Genomic DNA, 19,781 nt, shown 5'->3' with positions numbered 1-19,781 from the left:
AATCTGGTAACTATGGCTTTGACATGTACAGAAGATTTCCTCCATCCAATCCGAAATTTATTTTCAAATAAGAAAAATAAGATTGCTACTTGAAAGTTTAACCAAAAAAGTCAACACAGAATGGATTGAAACACATATGAGTAAAGTCATGTTAAGTTCTAGAAGTTCTCCATGGAATCAGCAAGATTTGAGTAATGAGTTAATTGGAGCAATGAGTCAGAAAACGAAGTACTAATGAGATAAAGTAAAAGTAAATAAAAACAAACAGGTTTGACAGTGCCCACTCAAATTCTTCAAAGCCCAAAGAATGACCTGATTCATCAGTGTATCATGTGTATATTTTGGATATGGATGTTCTATGCTAATTTACCAGACGCCATCAACACTTGTTAGAATCACTAATTCTTTCTGTTCGAATGATTCAGTAATCATCAGCAATTTTGTGAATATAATGTGGCTTCTTAAGACATATGTCTACAAATAATGAAAATGTTGACCGCATGATGTGAGTGTTCAGGATCTTAGCCAGTTCACTACTCATTGTAAATGAAATCAATTGATATGCTGGTTTTATAGACTAACATCTATGAATTTAATTAACATGAGTCCAGCATGAGAAATAGAGTCACTCTCATTATTCCCAAAAACCAGGTTCTGAACCTACAAGACCAAGTGTTAGATTAAGAGTATAGTGAATTCATCAAGGCAGAAGCGCCATGAGGTCTCCTGTAGACAACCAACTGATCTGTTCTGGTGACTTCAGATCTTAGCACGCTTCCTTAAAATTCTGACTTGTGCAGGATAAAGGTGAATTAGTAGGAAGAGAGAGTACAGTCCAAGTAGTATGAGACTAGGAGTAATGTCAACAAGGAATAGGGATCTGGGAGGAGGAACAAGAAAAGGAAGATCCTAAGGCAAGGTTTGATGTAGTGGAAAGAAGATAGACTTGAGTGACCTTATTCATTGCTCAGATGCTCTGAGCTTGATCCCTTGGCTATAAAATAAAAAGAATAATGTCTAATTCAAATTTTGGAGTTGGGGAATGGAATTAAACGAAATAATAGATATCAATCTCAGAGCCTGACAAAGGTGTGTAATAGGTAAAATTTACTTCTCCCCCTTATCATAATCTATTCATGTGTATTCATATTAAAGCTGGTCCTAGAGAGAATTTGAAAACAGGCAACTCTGATCTCCATATAGTCCTTTTCTGCCAAAGTGCCTGCTTTTTTCATACTATTTCCCTTCCACCATGAATGGGGGAAAGCAAAACTAATACAGCAATTTGTATCCAGGTGTTGGGCCCTTCTTTTATTATTAATGAGTATTTCATAGAATCGAAGAACCTTTAAAATCATTTTGTCCAATCTGTCACTCACCTTGATCATCAGGCTTAACCCAGGGAGAGTATAGGTAGTTCACTATTTTGCAAGTCGTTTTAAAATACTCAGCTGGGAGAGAGCACTGTTTAACCCCATGTGATAAATGGCGACTTTGGAAATTCAAACATTTAAGAAAGGGTACATCAATTCATAGATCCTACTCCTAAAGCAAACCCTGCAGCACCTATCCAGTTTCCCCCAACATTCCTAGGAATGCAAACCTTGCTAGCGGTCCTAAAAGCCCTTTGTCCTTGTGCTAATCTTTGGTTCCATCAACCTTTTCCTAGGGGGAAAAAAAGTATATTTTAATTCTTTATCACTTAGTTTTAGACACACGTTTTGCAGTTTTAGCTGTGTTTATTGTAGATGATTTTATTGATATTACATTTTGTTTCTATTATACTGTATCAATTTCACATCTAAGGGAAGTGCCATAACAGGTCATAATTTATCAAGAGGAAGAGGAAGAGGAGCAGTAAGTATGTGATGATTCTAATGTATGGAACACAAGTAACTGGAGGAAATCAGTTTTAAAGTTATAATTTAATTTAAGCACAGTCTAGTAACTCTAGCCAGAGGAAATCTAAAAACAGGTTGTGGCAATAGTGAATACAAATTCGAAAGAAGACTAGCTTCTAAAATTCGTACAAAGAACTGTGAGTCAGGCCTTCAGGGGATTTCCGTAGTCAGGTCCCAGTTATGAAACCAGGCCATGTTACCACAAACAGGGTGAACTCTCTCTTATGTGGCTTAGTTGGGGAAAAAGCTGCTTTCTTTCATAATAATTAGCATCAGAGGACTGCCTACTATGTGCCCAGCACTCTTCTAAGCTCTACTGCGTCAACTCACGTAGCTACACAACAGCCCAACGAGGCGGATACCATTATTATCCCCATTTTACCACTGTGGGTACAAAGGCGCAGAATATGAAATGTCATGCCCAAGGATACTCAGTTTGGAAATGGTAAAGCTGAAACCTAAATCCAGGCAATTTGACTCTAGAGCTGAATTCCTAACCAAGTTACTATATTGCTTCTCTTTTAAATACAAGCATTCCTGCTATCACGCCATATCTAAGTTTCTGGGAGAGAAAATAACACGCTTTCTGTAAAATCACATGGTGAAAATAGCATTGGCTCTGGGAAAAAAATAGAGCTGGAGCAGAGCACTCAAAATCTACTTATCCACAGAACTAACAAAAGCAATATCAATCCTAAGAAAAACACAAATGCGTTTAAGATATGCTTGGCATTGGCATCAAGTATGGCAGTTAACTCTGCACCTTCCAATCCTGGTGCTCATACATTTTCCTTTAAGATGTTCTTACCAGGGGGCATTTGCTTCTAGTGGAGGCATGTTGATCAAAATCAAAAATTGTATCCTGACTGTGACCTGCTTTGTTAATCCATCGTCTTAATAAGGGAGGAAATGTCAGCACATCCTCTTCACGTGCACTTGCATTTCACTGTAGCTTAGCACAGTGGACTGCAGGCATGGCTCGCACTAAAAGAAGGCATTTTGGTAGAGTTTCAGATCTTTTCATAAGGACTTTATGCATCACTAAGGCTTTTCTTCAACTGTGAGAGAGCTCACACCAATCACTTAGAAAAATTAACACCCTGAGAAGAATCATGTGTGAATCAACATCTCTTTCTTATTATACCAACATCACTCCCCTACTTACCCATCACCTAAGGGGTATTCAGTGTCAAAGAAATAGATCATAGAAGAATAGACAGGATTGTAACTAGTTGTGATTAGTTCATTATTCTACACACACAAATAATCAAAGTATTAGAATAGACTCATATTTACTCATTAAAACTATTTGGAACATATTGTCCCTTTTTTTCCAATAAATGTTTATTGACTGTCCACCATGTATGAGGCACTGTACTGAGGGCTGGGGAATTTGGTGGGGCACAAGGTAGACGTGAACCCTCCCATCACAGAGACCAGAATATCTCTTAAATTTTTTCAGAAGAGATATACAAATCCTGCTGTGACTCCAGGCTGCCATGATTTTACCAGAGAGGTGTGAATTTTGGATTGTTGTACTAATGGATGAACTAATATTTTATATTCTGGGCTTTGCACCCAATGACAATCTTCCCACCACACACATCTACATATAGCTAAAAACTCAAAAGAGAATAAGCTCAATCTACACATGCATTCCTCAACCACTGATATTTTGGTAAATATTATGGTGAAACACCTCATCCATCTGACATAATATACAAACTCGGTATTCTGAGTGAGTTAATTGTCCTAGAAACTGAAACATATCCCAAATTTGGAAATCCTATTTTGAATAGAAAGAATCCTCCTAAGAGGTGATAATATACTTCTCTGGTTTCTTAAATAAAAGTAAATGCCTAAATTGTAACCCTGATTAGATCAAATTGAGCAATCTCAATCTATCAATGCCATTCCCAACCTCCTCACTACCCCAACCTCTACAAGCTGACTTCAGAGACTAGGCATGCTCATCACAATAGCATATGGCACAATTGTTACTTGTGATAGTGAACTGACCACCGGGGCTAGTTCAGGCTCTTCAACACATTGATGCCAAGAGGTCATTAGACATGCTCAAGAGATTTAGTGGGCAGTTGTGTATGAAGGGCAAAGGAAGAGGGAGCAGAAATGAGAGGAAGAGCTTTGAGATAGCAACTAAGGTCTAATACCTGTGAAAAGAGATACAGAAGGGAGGATTGAGGGGGAAGAGCCTCATTCCACAAAACGGTACTGAGATCACCTCTGCCAGGCCAAAGGAGGGTCCCTGACTATTAAAAGAATCCAGAATCAGAGAGCAATGGCCTCACTCTAGCACCTCTGCCATGCTCAGCCATTGGCTGGTAGTAGCCTAGGGGAACAATGGCCTCAGCATGCACTCCCCATGGCAGACCCTTCTGAGCAGTGCACTTCCATCACCTCTATACCAACTAAAACTTTGGAAGAATTGACTATTTCTTCTTTGGGCTTGATGAGAACAAACAGGAGGAGAGGCGAGGCACCCATCACTTGGAAAAGTACGTCTAATTCCACGTTTGGAAGGTAGCAGGAGCTGACATTTGGTTGAGGTTTTCAGTAACTCCACCCATTGACAGAGGCAGCGTAGCCAGCTCTGTTGCGATTCCAAACACAAGGGAAGTCATTCTGTGAGGCAACCAGGTGACACTATTACTAACTCCTACCTGCTCTTATTAGAAGGTGTCACTGCTCTCAGAATATCAAATATCACATATACAGTCACTTATCAATCAGAATATAGTCATTTATTGTCACCAGTGACATTCTTAAGTTATTGGCACAAAAAAAGTAAGGAGAGCTGCTGAAATCAACCTTTAATGACACCGATATTTAAAATATAGACAGCAGTCATCTCACCTTATATTTCATTCCTTACTTAATGCTCATAATGGTTCCCAATACTATCCTTCCACTTCCACATTGCCCCAGATGACATCATTGTATATGCTGTCATATTTTATCTGTAAAAAAGAACTTGTCATCCTCTATATACCCATCATCAAACTTATTGCCATCATATAATTTCAAATAATTATTTCATAAATAATCTGATCTCGCAAGTTAGAAAATTTTAATTGGACCTCTCTTCTACTATTTGCCTTCATAATTGTTTAGTAACCAGAGTCCTTCAAGCAGTCTATAAGTTAGCAGCTGGGAAAGTGCCAACACAATGCCTGGGACATAGATAAATACTCAATACATCTCATTTGATTCTAAATAAAAGAGACATAGGTAACTATTAGATAAGTGTATTAGTAATCCAAAGTTTGTAATTCAGTCAGAGGGCTTACAAATTACAGTTAGTGCTAGATCACTGGAGAACTTTCCCTGACTTTCTACATTAGACCTTGAGCCAAGATGAATGATAAAATGACTTGAGATCTTTGTATCACTGAAGTACGTTGACCCTATGGTGCAAAGTCTTATAAAACTCCCTCTGTTCACAATTGCTATACAAATCCCCCTAATTCTTTAGTAACATTTAGCCCTTCTAAGTGCATTATATCTCCAAAAGAGTTGTCAAGAAAGGAAAAATGGAGAGTTTTGGCAGGGCTCTGGATAATCTAATTATTGGAGTGTGTTGGACAGATAACATCCAAGTGCCCTTTGAGAGTCAAATAATATGGTTCAGACCTTGTGAATGGCTGTCCCAAATTTTCTTCATATTTTCATTAAACATCTTCTCATGGTTATCTCTGATTCCAACAGCCTGTTCCTGCTGAATTGCGTCACTTTGTATACGGAACTTAGTCCTTTCCTTGGTTTAACCACACACACACATAACCAAAGCATCAATAAACATACCATGATAAGTGACTTCCAAGTTGGCCCACAATGACCCCTGCCTTCCAGTATGCATTCCTTTGTACAACCCTCTCAGTATGAGTGTGAAGTGAACCTAATGATTTGCTTCTGACAGACAGAATACTGAAAAGGCAATGGGATGTGACTTCTGTGGTTAGGTAAAAAAAGATTGTGGCTTTCATCTTTTTATCAGAGTCTCTCTATTGCCTTCTAGACTATATATTTAGATGAAGCAAGCTGCCATATTGGAGAAATCCCCCACGGCAAGGAACTGAGCTGGCCTCTGTCTAACAACCCCTAAGGAACTGAGGCCCTCAGTCCAATAGCTTGGAAGCAGATCCTTCACCAGTTGAGACCCCAGCCCTGGCCAATACCTTGATTGCAACCTTGTGATAGACCCTGAAGTAAAGTACCCAGCTGAACCATGCTCAGATTTCTAAACCACAGAAACTGAGATAATCAATGTATATTAAGATGCTAATTTTTATGGTAATTTGTTACGCAGAAATAGATAACTGATACGCATAAAATTGCAACTCACATACATAATGCCATTTGTGTTTGTCACACTTTTCTGGAGACTTGGGAAGTTTAAGTAAGAGTTTATGTACATGATGGGCATGTAAAAAAATTTCAAACTGAGAAGTGGAAATTAGACTCAGGGCTTCAACAGCCTACAATGAGAGCTTTGGTTTTATGTTATTGTTGTTTTTGTTATTATTTTGCTTTTATTCATCTATCGAGCAGCTATTCCTTCAGTCTCTTCCATTTCTCTTAACTCTTCACTCTCTGATTTAATTTTAGCTCTTTCCAACTCCTACTACCAGTTTGTCTCCAGGCTCCGTCTTTTTTGTTTTAACATACAAGCTAATCAGGAGCTCCTCCACAAAAGGGCATTCCAGAAACAAGATCCACCTTCTTTATTATCCATTGATTTATTCAGCAATCATCTACCAAATCGATACTAAATGCCAGGTAGTATTCTCTGCACCAAGTATACAGTGGTAAGTTAAAAAGCCCTGGTCTATGGCTTATGAGCAAGTTGGCAATGACAAACATTAAACAGACAATAGATATATAAATGAATAATTGAAGATTACGAAAGTGCTGGGAAAGTAGTACGCATGTTCTGTGTTAGAGGATAAAGGGGAGAGACCTGCTGAGATATTTATTTTTTAATCCCAGAAAATCTCAATCTTCTCACTTAGGTTGAGATTTTAAGAGTGACAAGGAGGAAAGGACACCTCGTATAGAAGATCTAGGGGGAGGTTGTGTATAGATGCTCTGAAGTAGGACAGATCTTGGGGTATTCCAAGAACTAAAGGGTGAACAATTGGCTAGAGCAACAGTGAGAAAAAGGAAGTGGCTCAAAATGAGGCTGGAAAAGTAAGCAGAAGTCAACATAGCAGACTCTTGTAACTCAAGGTAAGGAGATTGCATATGATTTTATGTAGAGTGGGAACCATTGAAAGACATAAGGGGTTAAAGGCAGGATTAGATTTACCTTTTTAAAGAATCACTCTGGTTGCTATATGAGGAACAGGTTGGAAGAGATGTAAAAAGGAAGCATATGGACCAGTTAAGGAACAACTAAAATAGACAACAGAGAAACTGGTGTAATAGATAAGAGAGTGGATGTGGAATTGGGAGAAGATAGACGAATTCAAAGATACTTGTAGGATAAAGCAGTTTGGTGAGATAGACAGAAGAGTCAAAGGTACCTCCCAGATTTCTAAATAATCTGGAAGGCAGTTGTGATTATATATAACATGTGCTTTTTCTTTGATAGATAGGGATGTGGAGCTCTTTAAAAGAACAGAAGTGAAGTTCCCGGTGGCACCTCATACTGCTATTTGGTCTTTTCTCAAACCCTTTCATTAAAATACTTGGTTTCTTATTGTATCGAATACTATGGTGGCACATCATTGCTGTTCTTTGTTCCTATTTTACATAAATAGACAGTAAAAATTTTGGCTTTAATTATTTACATTATATCTTGTTGCTCCCTCATGTGCAGTGAAGCAACATGACATAATTTGTCAAGAAATGAAAATCACAGAAAGGTTCAAGGAGCACAGATGTTCCACAGAAAGCTTTCGCCCAGTACATCACATAGCTATTATTTGGCACTTTTTAGGTGCTAACCAGTTGACTAACATCACTGCTGAATCTTCAGAAAACTTCTTTCAGGGCAGGTAAGTTTGTGTTCCCCACTTATGGAGAAGAGAGGAAGAGAGGTTAAATGACATAGTTCCAAACAGAAGGAGGAATCGACCTCCAACCTAGGGAGAAGCTCTCGAAGTATCTTAATCTTAATTACATGTTCAGTATTTTTGGAAGAAGAAATTAAATATCATGAAATGATGCCTGTGAAGTGGTTGAAATTCAGGGAGGGATTTTGAGAGAGTGGAATAGACCGACGCTGTGGGAGGAGCTCTATCTCTATTCTGTGGTAACTGTTCCCCAGTCTTTGTGCTGTGCGGCCTCGTTTCTTATTAGCCAACTGTAAGATCTTTCAGGTAAAAGTAGAATAGAACTGAACCAGCTTGACAAAACAGATGATGCTCTGCTTATTAATCAAGAGGAAAAGGAAAAATCATTTTACTGACAGAGCAGGACGGAGGCTTTGAAAGTAGGGCTAGGAAGAAATTTTGTGCTGCAACAGGAAAACTGGAGTATAAAGGAACATGTAAAAGAGTGTGTAGGAAATCTGACATCAGAATGCATCCACGCTGAAATACAGAGAAAAGGCTGTTTGTTCTCCCTGCATCCTGAATGCATTGTTATTCTAACTTCAGTGGGTATTGAATTATCCGGAGTGCTTATTAAATATGTTTATTCCACTGTGCTGTGCCTAGAGATTGTGTTCTGGTAGGTCAGGTCTGGGTCAAGATTGAAGAATCTGGATTTAACAAAAGCTCCCTGGGAGATCTCAGTGTAGGCAGAAGTGCTGGGTTGCTGTCCACCATAATGCTGGGCACGGAGCCCAAGGACTGCAGCTGCCTGCATAGGTGATGCCCGCCCTCCCTCCTTCCTTCCATCAGCTGCATCCTCCTTGAGTACATCTGGGTGGATGGATTCCAAGCCTCACGTGTAATCACTTAAAAGTCACCCCCGTTACCTCCTTCGTGAAGCATTTCCTGAGTCCCCCTAAGCTAAATGAGCTCCTTCGTGCTCCCAAAGCTCTTTGTTTAATACCTTTATTATAACATTTATCAAATTATATTATAATTATCATCTTATGTGAGTCATTCCCTTATCAAAATGTAAGCAACTTGAAAGTGGCTTGTTCATTTTTGCATCTCTGGCACCTGACACACTTAGCACAAAGCAGGGACTGAATGAAGTTTTTTTGCATGAAAGAATGAAAGTATAAAAGAATGGTGAAATTATAGCATGCCAGGTCTTGGTTAGTGTTTCATGTCACACAGCCACCTGGCCAATTAGCAGCTTTATGGTTTAGCTAGATGAAAGGGTATCTTAGGCTGCTCTGGCTGCCAGAACAAAATACCATGGACTGAGTGCTTAAACTACAGAAATTTATTCTCATAGTTCTGGAAGCCGGGAAGTCCAAGATCAAGGTTCTTGAAAGGTAAGTTTCATTCTGAGGCCTCTGCTCTTGACTTATAGGCTACTGCCATCTCACTCACTGTGTGCTCTCATGACCTCTTCTTTGTGCATACTCAGAGAGAGAGGAAGGAAGTTCTCTGGCATCTCTTCTTATAAGGGTGCTAATGCCATCATGAAAGCCCCACACTCATACCTCATCTAAACCTAATCTCTTCTCAAAGACCCCAACTCCCAATACCATCATATTAAGGTTTAGGGCTGCAACATATGAATTTTAGGAGGACACAGACATTCAGTCCATAACAAAGGGTAATAAATGGTTGTCTGAAGCATGCCTTCTAGTGGAAGCTTCTTCCCTTGGTATTAAACCACTTGGGCTACCAGATCCCCATCTATAAAATGAGGAGCTACTTTCCCCATCACAGTTATTGTTGAGGAAATTTTCTGAAAGGGCTCTGGAAATGGTGAAGCATTCTACACAGTGTGGTCAATATAAGGTACTCTCTAATTTGGAGGCTGCTGCAGCCTGTGAAGAACTCCTAAATTGCTAGCAACACCACACAGACACCAGGACGACTGGTGATCAGTAAAGCTTGCATTTTCTCTCTTTGGCTGCTTAGAAATCTTTGCCATGGTGTGATTTTTATTAATTTATTTGTATAATTTGATAAACATAATTTAATCTGCACAAATAATTGTCATTAGCTTTGTTTGCAGGCAGACTCTTTAATGAGAATGCTGAGGGTAATTTTGTGCATTGCATTAGCTTTAATTTGCATTTTTTGGCAGTCACAACACTTGGTTCATTCCTTAGAGTGAGCTTTATACTGAACTAAAACCCAAGCATCACCCCAATGGTATGCCAAGAGCCAATCATACTCTTGTTGCTTTCTGGAACAAAATTTGTACCATGTTGTCATCCTCAGCCTTATGTAATATAGGGAATGGCAAAGAAGGCATCTATCCCTGGAGCGTGGCAAAAAGGAGGAGGAGGGGAAAAGACTGGCTTCTGGTCAGTCTGCGTTAGCCTATTAGCCGGGTAAGCCACTTGTCACCGAGGAAACCCTGAGAAGGGAAAGGAGGAGATATCAAATTATTAAGTTGCAATGAGGTCAACTATGGCAGCCATCATCTTTGGATGTCTTGGTAGAGCAGAGGGAGCAAGGAAGAAAATGAGGTAAACTTTAAGTGCTTACAGGAATAGGCACCATAAGAAAATCTCAGTTATTTGTAACTGATAATGTGTGGTGGGCCTCTTCCTTGAAATGTCAGTGACTTCTCTTGCTTTCTCATGACTTCTCTCCTGTATTGCTTGCTTTCTTACAAGTTTGTTTTCTTTCCTTTTGACCACTCTCTGTTATACATTCTGCATAAAGAAAGAGAAATGATGCTTTGGGAGAATTTACACAAAATTATTTCTAAGTTTATCATTTCAGCACACAGTATATCCAGTCAACCTAGCTCTGACATTGTTCATTCATAACATAACATTTTGAACTCAAAGTGACACAGAGAAAGCCAGTACAAGGAGCACTCCTGCACCTGAAGAATAAAGATAATTATTAGCCCTGACCCACAAGCCTATCCACCCACAAATGCCACATACACAGTTGGAAACAAATGCTCCCTGAAGACTTCTTGTTCATCACTTATTTGCTGTTTTTATTTTTATCCAAAGTTATTCCATGATCTATATTTTTGCCTTCTTTCAGTTGATCAAAATGGTAGTGACAAGAATGGAGAAGAAATGGAAGAAAAGCTTTTTCAAAGCAAGATCACAGTTAAAACTTTAAGACAAAAGGAATAATTATAGGTTCAGGACTTTTAACTATTTCCATAACTTTCACGTCTACAAGGAGCACTGGAGAAGCAAGGTGTCCTAATTTGGGAAAATCTATTCCAAATTTAACCTACCCTTGCTTGTTATTCTGCACTTGAGTTTTTTTTAAGAATAATTAAAAACTCGAGAGCAGATGGCATTGTTATCGTTATTAGCACAACTGCTTTTTAAAAATAATTTCAGAAGTTGTGAGATTATTTCCAAGTCTATCTCCTTTCTTTTCTTCTCTCCCTAGAATGTCCTCTCATATCTGCTTATATTTTAGGGCACTTATTTTCCAGAATGACTGAGAACTGTTGTTAACCACTGGAATATTCCAAACTCCCTCTCTGAGTCACTTCTCCTTGTCCTCATCTTGACCTCTCCTTCTAGTCTCTGAGGTTTCTGATCCTAAAAGGCAAATCTTCTCTTCATTTGTTATCCTGTTGAGTTCTGCTGTCTTTGCAATATTGAAATGAAGAACACTATATGCCTCAGCTTTGTTAAAGAAAAAATTACTCAGACACTTGTTGAAATGGTAAGGCAGACTTTATTCAGGGAGACTATCTCAATGGGTCGAGGGACTACTGCAATGGGGTTTTGCAGTAGGGGAGAGAAACTGGGTTCGACTCCAAATCAAGAAAAAAAATGGGAATTTATGGCCAAGGACCAGAGTGGAGAGGTCAGTGGATAGAATATTATAAAGAGGGTAGAGTAACTCTTTGGTAAACTAACCTAACAGTATTCTTGCTGGAGCCAGGCTGGGGGATGTTGGAGGATGAGGAGCCTGATCAGATATCAAGGGTGATCTGACATCCAGGGCGGGGGATTTGGGCTAAACCAGCTTGACAGGATTTTTTCTAAAACTGCACTCTACAAAGACAGAGACAGAGGCCAAAGCTCCAGTCTAGTCAAGCAGAGGGTTCAGAGGAGCCTAACTAAAGTTTCATCAAGGAGAGGATCTTTGTCAGCTTCTAGAATTTAAGGCAGGAACTTAGTAAAAATGCAGGCAGAGGGGCAAAGAAAAGCAGAGTTTCAATTTCCATGCAGATGTTTAGTGAGAGGCTTCTCACACCTACTTGATCATCATGCTGATTCATGAAAGTGGCTCTGGAAGCATCCTGACAAGTCTCTATGTGTCTTTGCTGACTGACTGCCACTTAGCTGGGACGTGTATTAGACTCGTGTGAGCTGGTAATATGCACTATCAACTAAAGTAAAGGAAGTCATATTTATTTTCCATGATTTCTTTATTCTTTAAATCACTTATTCAACAGAAGTACCTAAAGCATCTATTATGTGTCTGCACTTTCAGAAACTCACAGTCTAGTGGGAAAGAAAGACATAAAGTGATCTACCCAACTGGGGAAGGTGTATACATAGAGGTTATTATCAAAATGTCATGGAAGTACTTTTAGAAACTCAGCACAGTGCCTTTTAATAAATATGGATAGGAATAGTTTTAACTGGGAAAAATAAAAATGAAATCAGCAGCCTACCTATTACTAATATAGAAACAAGTTCATCTGTCTTTTGGAATCATATGACAAGTGAATATCTTCATTTATTAAAACCTGACTCTTGAACCAGGCATTAAGTTTCTTTAAAATTTAACTTTAGTCTATTTGGAAACATCACCTACTTTCTCTAACACAAATGCTTCTACATCTTTAAACTAGTCTCTTGATATTTCTCTCATCACACCATATATATTCCTTCTATGATCCATTTAATATGTATTTATTGAGTACCAATGGTGTGCTATAGCCCATGTGTGAAAGCAGCATGAAAGTGTGAGCGGGAGTTACCTAGAAGGAAGAGAGAGGGAGGAGATGAGTATGCCATACAGAGGGAAGAGTATGCACAGAATCCCAGGAGTAAAATATAACACATAGCTCATCTGAAGGACTACAAGGACCTCTTTACAGGGAGCAGAGATTGTCAAGGAGTAAGAGTGGAGTCCTAAAGGAAACCAAAGCCCAGATGATAAAGCATGTTGTATGTCATGCTAAAGACCAAGACAGCAGATAGGAGGGCCAGAGAATACAGGGAATTATGTACTGCAAATAGCTGAGGGGAAAAAATGAACTAAACAAGAAATTGTGGAGATGAAGAGAAGTGAAAGGATTTGAGAGACATTAAGGACATAGAAAAGGTATATCGTGGGAAATGATTTGACTGGGGGTGGAGGGTGGGAGGGGTGGGAAGTAAGAAGAGAAAATGAAGAAAGAAGCCCTGGTTTCAGGCCTAGGCAAAAAGATGGGTTACAATACTGCCATGCTCTGAGATATACTCCAAAAGAAAAGCTGTTTAGAGGAGGTCAAAGGAAGATTAGGAATTCAATCTGGGCTATGCTGAGTTTTGAGGCATCTGTAAGACATCACATGCACATGGTCACCAGACAACACGAATATTGAGCTCAATATTTCACATGAAACCGAATGAAAGAAATCTCCCAATCAGAGTTTTAGGGTAGAAAGAGAATATAGAGCAGAGTTCCTCGAATGCTATCTGAAATTTATATTATTAATTATTCAAAATTACATTTTCCAGAAATTTCTAAGCTATGATCCACATATAATAACCACAGTTTTAGTTACTCATATCCATTCATTTAAGTTTAGACTTGGAACACTGGACAAGATATAATCCTATTATATCTGTGTTCTCAAGCTCAAGATGCACAGAAATGCCGTAGGAAATGTCTCTTCTGGTCTAGGAGCTGGGAAGGACTTCCCTCACTCTCACATGAGATGGACTGAGTTCACAGAAACAGCTCTAGAACCAGATTGGTTGGTCCTATAGACTGAATTTTGCATCTTCCCAAAATTCATGTGTTAAAATGTAATCCCCAATGTGATGATATTTGGTGCTTTTGCAAGGTGATTAGGTCATGAGACTGGAGCCCTCACGAATAGGATTAGTGCCCTTAGAAAAGAGATCCCAGAGAAGATCCTTCAATCTTTCTCACTTCTGAGGACAGAGCAAGATGGTGTCTATGAACCAGGAAGTGGGTTCTCACCGAATGCCAAGCTGCCGGCATCTTGGTCTTGGACTTTCTAGCCTCCAGACAATGAATAATATTCTCTTGTTTATGAGTTGCCCAGTCTATGTGTCATCTTTTTTTTCTTATAGGGTTGTTATGAAGATTAAAACAAACAACTTGGAAAAGTCCCTAGCACTCAGTAAATGCAATAAAAGTTTCAGCCATTATTGGAACTCCCAAGTGCATTCAAGGGCACATAAGCCAGAGAAATTAGAGCCTTATTTGTTAGTTGTTTTCCATCTGTTTTTGACTTATGTGGGGACAATGAGAAAGACTGTGGTTACACTGGCAAAAGTCAAAGATAAGCAGTAACCAGACAAGATTGTTGATATTTCTGTGTTTACATCTGCTGGGTCTGTCATGGCTAACATTAAGTCATCTGTGGATTCAATGCAAGTAAATAATAATAAGAGACCCTCAAAAATATCTATTAAGTAAATGCAAGAATGAATGGCAGGCTCAGAGAACCAGGAATGAAGATCAGAATAGGCACAGCGTCTTCAGCAGGTTCAGGATGAGACAGAGTTGTGGAAATGGGGACTAGAAGTTCACAGACAAGTTCACTAAAAATGAAGTTCTGGCAGAAAAGCAAACGAGTAGCAAGCAATACTGTAAAGTCTACACACTGGAGAGAAGTGTTTGTTTACAGCCCAAGAAGCAAACTTCACCCCAATGCATGACCCACACGTGACTTAGGAGGCAGGGATAAAGAGTAAGGGGAAACATAAGCCATGAGAAAGAGTGCATGAAAGACAAACTTACCACATATCCTTTTCTTGCTTTGTATAATTGCCTGCCAGCAGGTGCCAGGCTAGCAGACCGTGAATCATAATTGAAACTGAAAAAATTAATTATGAAATTTTGAGCAATTTAATTTCACTAATATTACACCACGAAATATGAAGCGTTATGAAAGGCTCCTGATAAGGGAATAAAAAAGAAGAATAAATGCTGCATAATCACTTGATTCATGCAGGAGTCAGGTTCTATAGTTACACGCTAAACATGGAACCTCTCATTACACCACGGTTTTCAGTACAAATCAATGTGACTGTGCAACCTGAATTTCTAATCATGAGGATCACTATTGAAAAATGTGAACACACTCGCTCTGTAAAGAGAGCTGCATTAAATCGTGCTGATCCAAAGACAGATGAACTACATCATTTCAAGCACTCTAGATATATTGACTTCTTTCAACACACACAGGAGTTGAGCACTTTACATTGGTTTGGATGGTGCTCATCTTCTATATTCTGTTTCTTCTTTGTTCTTCTCTGTAAATAGTGGTGAAGTGTGATTAATTCTATTCTGAAAGGACCCCTTCAGTCATAGCACAAGTCCAGAATGTGAGTATGGCATTGGCTCTGGAAAATGAGCCTGCTATGCTCTAGCATGAGCTAATGCTACCTATATCATTCAAAATGACTGGCTTACAGTCACAGATGTGGTGGCTCCAATTAACCTGTTCCATAAATACATTTTAGTGAAGTCAGACCAAAGAGATTAATGGATTTCAATTTGGAAATATTATTTGAAATTGACTGGCCCTGGGATAGATTAGAAATGCTGCAATTGACCACAAGCACAGAGTCATGAACTAATTATTAAACTGGCAATGTAATAAATGAGAAACTATTCCTACCTTCCATTCCATCGTCTATTGAAAGCCACAGTAGAGGCATAACAGGCTGTATGTGTATTGAAAAAAAAGGAGGGGGCAGCAATGTCTTGATACACATATTTTGTAAGAGATTTATGTGCACAACAATCCCATAGCGATCCCAAGGTAGAATTGATCTGGAAACCAGGTCTTCTTAGTTATCATGTTTCAAAAATGGAATGAATAGATACATTGGATATTTGTTTCATAAAGCACACTGAATATTCAAGTGTGAAAATTCATTTCCAGTTTACTACTGTTCTGTCCATATAACCACAGAACGGTTAGATATGATTGAACGATCTTGTATCTCCAAAAATCAATATTTATGGGACCTAACAACTGTCACGCTGCATATGAGACCGTCTTAATGAAAAACAGTAAATTAAATTGACCAAATATTTCAGCAGGTTTAGTCACAGAGTCCAAAATTAAGTAACATCGTATTCCATAGAGTCTAGTGTTAACCTAGGAAAAGTTTTGGTTCTAATCTTTATAGGCTAGTGCATTAAAAAAGAACAACTGGTATCGGACCAACATTTCTGTTCATCTGATCACAATGAGCCTCACCCCTCCCAGACTTTCATGGGATCTCTGCGAGCTGTCCTCAAAGGGACTTCCCTCTGTGATTTGCCCTTGGCAGCAACCTCATAAATAAGAGAATTATTCTTATTTGATTTTTACTTGGCCCCATAAACTCAATTTTTCCCTTCCTAGTCTTAAAATAATTGCCGTATTGAACTCTATCTGACTGAGAATTGGTGGGAAGGTCATGGAAGGTCTGGATTTGTCAGCCTACTTATGCTACTTCCAAGTAATTCACTTTACTGTTTATTAATTCAGACCTGAAAAAAACTATGCAAACTATTTAAAGTCCTGGACCCATAAGCTATGGAGGATTTTAAAGGTTAAAAGTGCTTCCCTGTGCCCCCATTGGGTTGGAAATTTCAATTTAAAAGACTGAAGATTCCTAAAAGTAAGAAATGTCCAAAAAGTTAAATCAGTCTGCATTGTATGTTTCCCCCAGTTTATGCTATTTCCAATGTTTTGTAGCTATTAATACAAGAAACTGAAAGCACTTCAATAAGATCAAATCACTTCTGCTGTAAAAGCAATATCAAAAAAAAAAAATGATGAAGGGCTGGCCCCATGGCCAAGTGGTTAAATTCGTGCAGTCTGCTTGGGCTGCCCAGGATTTCACCTGTTTGGATCCTGGGTGCAGACATGGCACGGCTCATCAGGCCATGCTGAGGCGGCGTCCCACATAGCACAACCGGAGGCACTCACAACTAGAATATACAACTACGTCCTGGGGGGCTTTGGGGAGAAGAAAAACAAGAAGATTGGCAACAGATGTTAGCTCAGGTGCCAATCTAAAATAAATAAAATAAAAATAACCATGAAAAGTCAAAGAATAAAAGCACTAGTATATGCCACAGCTAATTGTAACAATCTGTTTATAATATTAACTATTTCCAACTTTCATGGTTGTCTAAAGCTGTCATTCTTAACATTTTTTTTCTGACACTCTTGCTAGATTCACGGTATGGGGCACTTTCGTGTAAAATCATTTCGTATCTACACCGTACTATAATACTATCTGTTATCATTGTCTCCAAGCCATTATCTCTAAGCCATTATCAAAGAAAAAATTCATATCTCATCTTTAGAAATACGTCTAAAATAGTTCAAATGGCAAATAGAAATATTAAATGCAAAACTCAAAAGAAAAACACGCATGTTAATATGGCAGTTCAAATTACTTTTCTTTTATGGATTAAATTGTGTCCCTTAAAAAGGATGTGTTGAATTCCTCACCCCCATTGCCTCAGAATGTTACCGTATTTGGGAGGGAATAGGGTCTTTACAGAGGTAATCAAGTTAAAATGAGGTCACTGGGGTGAGCTAAAATCCCATACGAGGGGTGGCCTTATAAAAAGGAGAAATTTGGGTACAGAAGCAGACATGCACAGAGAGAAGACTATGTGAAGGGACATAGAGAGAAGGCCATGTGAAGACAGAGGATTGGAGTGATGCATTGACAAGCCAAGGGATGCCAACAGAGTGCTAGCAAATTACCAGGAGCTAGGAAGAGGCCAAGAAGGATTCTCCTACAGGGTTCAGAGGGAGCACCGCTCTGCTGTCACCTTGACTTCAGACTTCTGGTCTCCAGAACTACTGGATAATAAGTATCTGTTATTCCAAGCTCCCAGTTTATGGCACTTTGTTGAAGCAGCCCGAGGAAATTCATAAGCTTTCCATTATAAAACTAGTGTCCTTGATGTCACTAATTTCCTATAAAGAAGCTTTATTTTTTCAGGGAATTTATTACACCATCTCCCTATAGCAAAATGGTGAGGTGGAGGCAGGGAAAAAAGAGGCAGAAATATCATACCACTTAAAAATCATATGAAAACTGTAAATTAATTTTCTATTAAATACAATAGGATGCTTAAGATACGTAAGTCTTGAAATGAAGCTATCATATTTAAAAGCTCAGACAGATCCAAATTATAGAATGTTATTACCAAGATATGGTGAGGATTTTAAACCTTAAAGCTTTTACAGGTTCAAGTTGTCAAGAGAGATTAAGACCCAGGTCACTCATAGATGGAAAGATTACTTTTTTCTTTTAGAACCATATCATAGATGTATTAAAAAATAGGAAATTCTAATGAATAGACATGCATAGAAAATGTCCTGCAGAGGCCTAAAAAAACTGCCTGGATGGACTTTATCACTTTTAGCAGGCCCCTACTAGCAATTTCATAGAGGAAAGGAATCGCCCATTCTTTTCTATCAGAATAAATTTTACATGTTAACATAACCCTCCTCCCACTTCCTTACAATTTTCATGTTTGTAATAATTATAAGGCTGTTCAAGGAGTCTGCTTGCATGCCAAATGATAAAAACAAAGCTGGTGTGGCAACTATCATATAAGGATTTAATTCAGGCTATCACAAGTCAAGGTCACGCTTGATCCCAGCTCCCAGAGGTGCTAACAGGCAACTTTCAATGGATTCAAATTATGGGCCAGATCATTAAACGAGCTGACTGAGTCACTCACTCTTGCTATTAATAAAGAACTCATCTTGGAGATTTTCCGCATGGCTGTATGGATAACCTGAATTTATGTGGACCTCAGCAGTTCAAAGCCTGAATTCATTTTCTTGAAACAAGCAGAATCTGAAGTTTATTAGCATGAAAAAGAGTTCTCTTTTCATTAGATTATTCTGAAGTGCTGTCCATTACATAATATGCCACGCATGTGGAACCTTTAGAATAAAAATTGTGATTGCCACTCAATGGGGGAGTATTTCTAAGATGTGACAGGTTTTATAACTGTGAAGAAGGAAATATCTGCCTGTCTGGGTCTCTTAGCCTTTCAAACATGCTCTTTAAATTAAAATTATAGCACATAGAAAACTTCATTACCTGTTTCACGTGCAGATAATTGTTTCTCCTCTTTGAATATGTGCCCTTTTCAGGATAAGTGTTCTGGACTAGACAGGGCTGAACTAGTGGTAAATGGCACTCCTTTGCTTTCCTGCTGGATGTCCCAAGGCAATTACCCACAGTATTATAAATTAGGTACAAGAAACATTGACCTACATTTTAATTAAGTTGTAAGTAATTTTTTGCTTATGTTTTTAATATATACAAAAGGGGTTTAGTGACTTAAATTTTCTCCCTGACGATTTTTATTTGAAAGACTCTATAGTAATCAATGGCAATGAAATGGAATCAAATGAAAATGCTAAGTTTAAAAGAAATAATAAGATATTGGCTCATGGTCTTTAAAATAGTTTTAAAATTAAAAAATGCTTCAAGGTTCATGGTCTTTTTTTCCTATTGTCAATTACTCATTTTTAATCCATTTACTAAGGAATTATTCTTCTGAGTATTAGTCATGTCTCAGTCAATGAGGGTGCGAAAGTAATTAGCCTCCATCCACAAAT

The sequence above is a fragment of the Equus asinus genome, chromosome 10 (assembly GCF_041296235.1).
Source record: "Equus asinus isolate D_3611 breed Donkey chromosome 10, EquAss-T2T_v2, whole genome shotgun sequence".
Lineage (NCBI taxonomy): Eukaryota > Metazoa > Chordata > Mammalia > Perissodactyla > Equidae > Equus > Equus asinus.
This window is presented reverse-complemented; position numbering follows the sequence as displayed.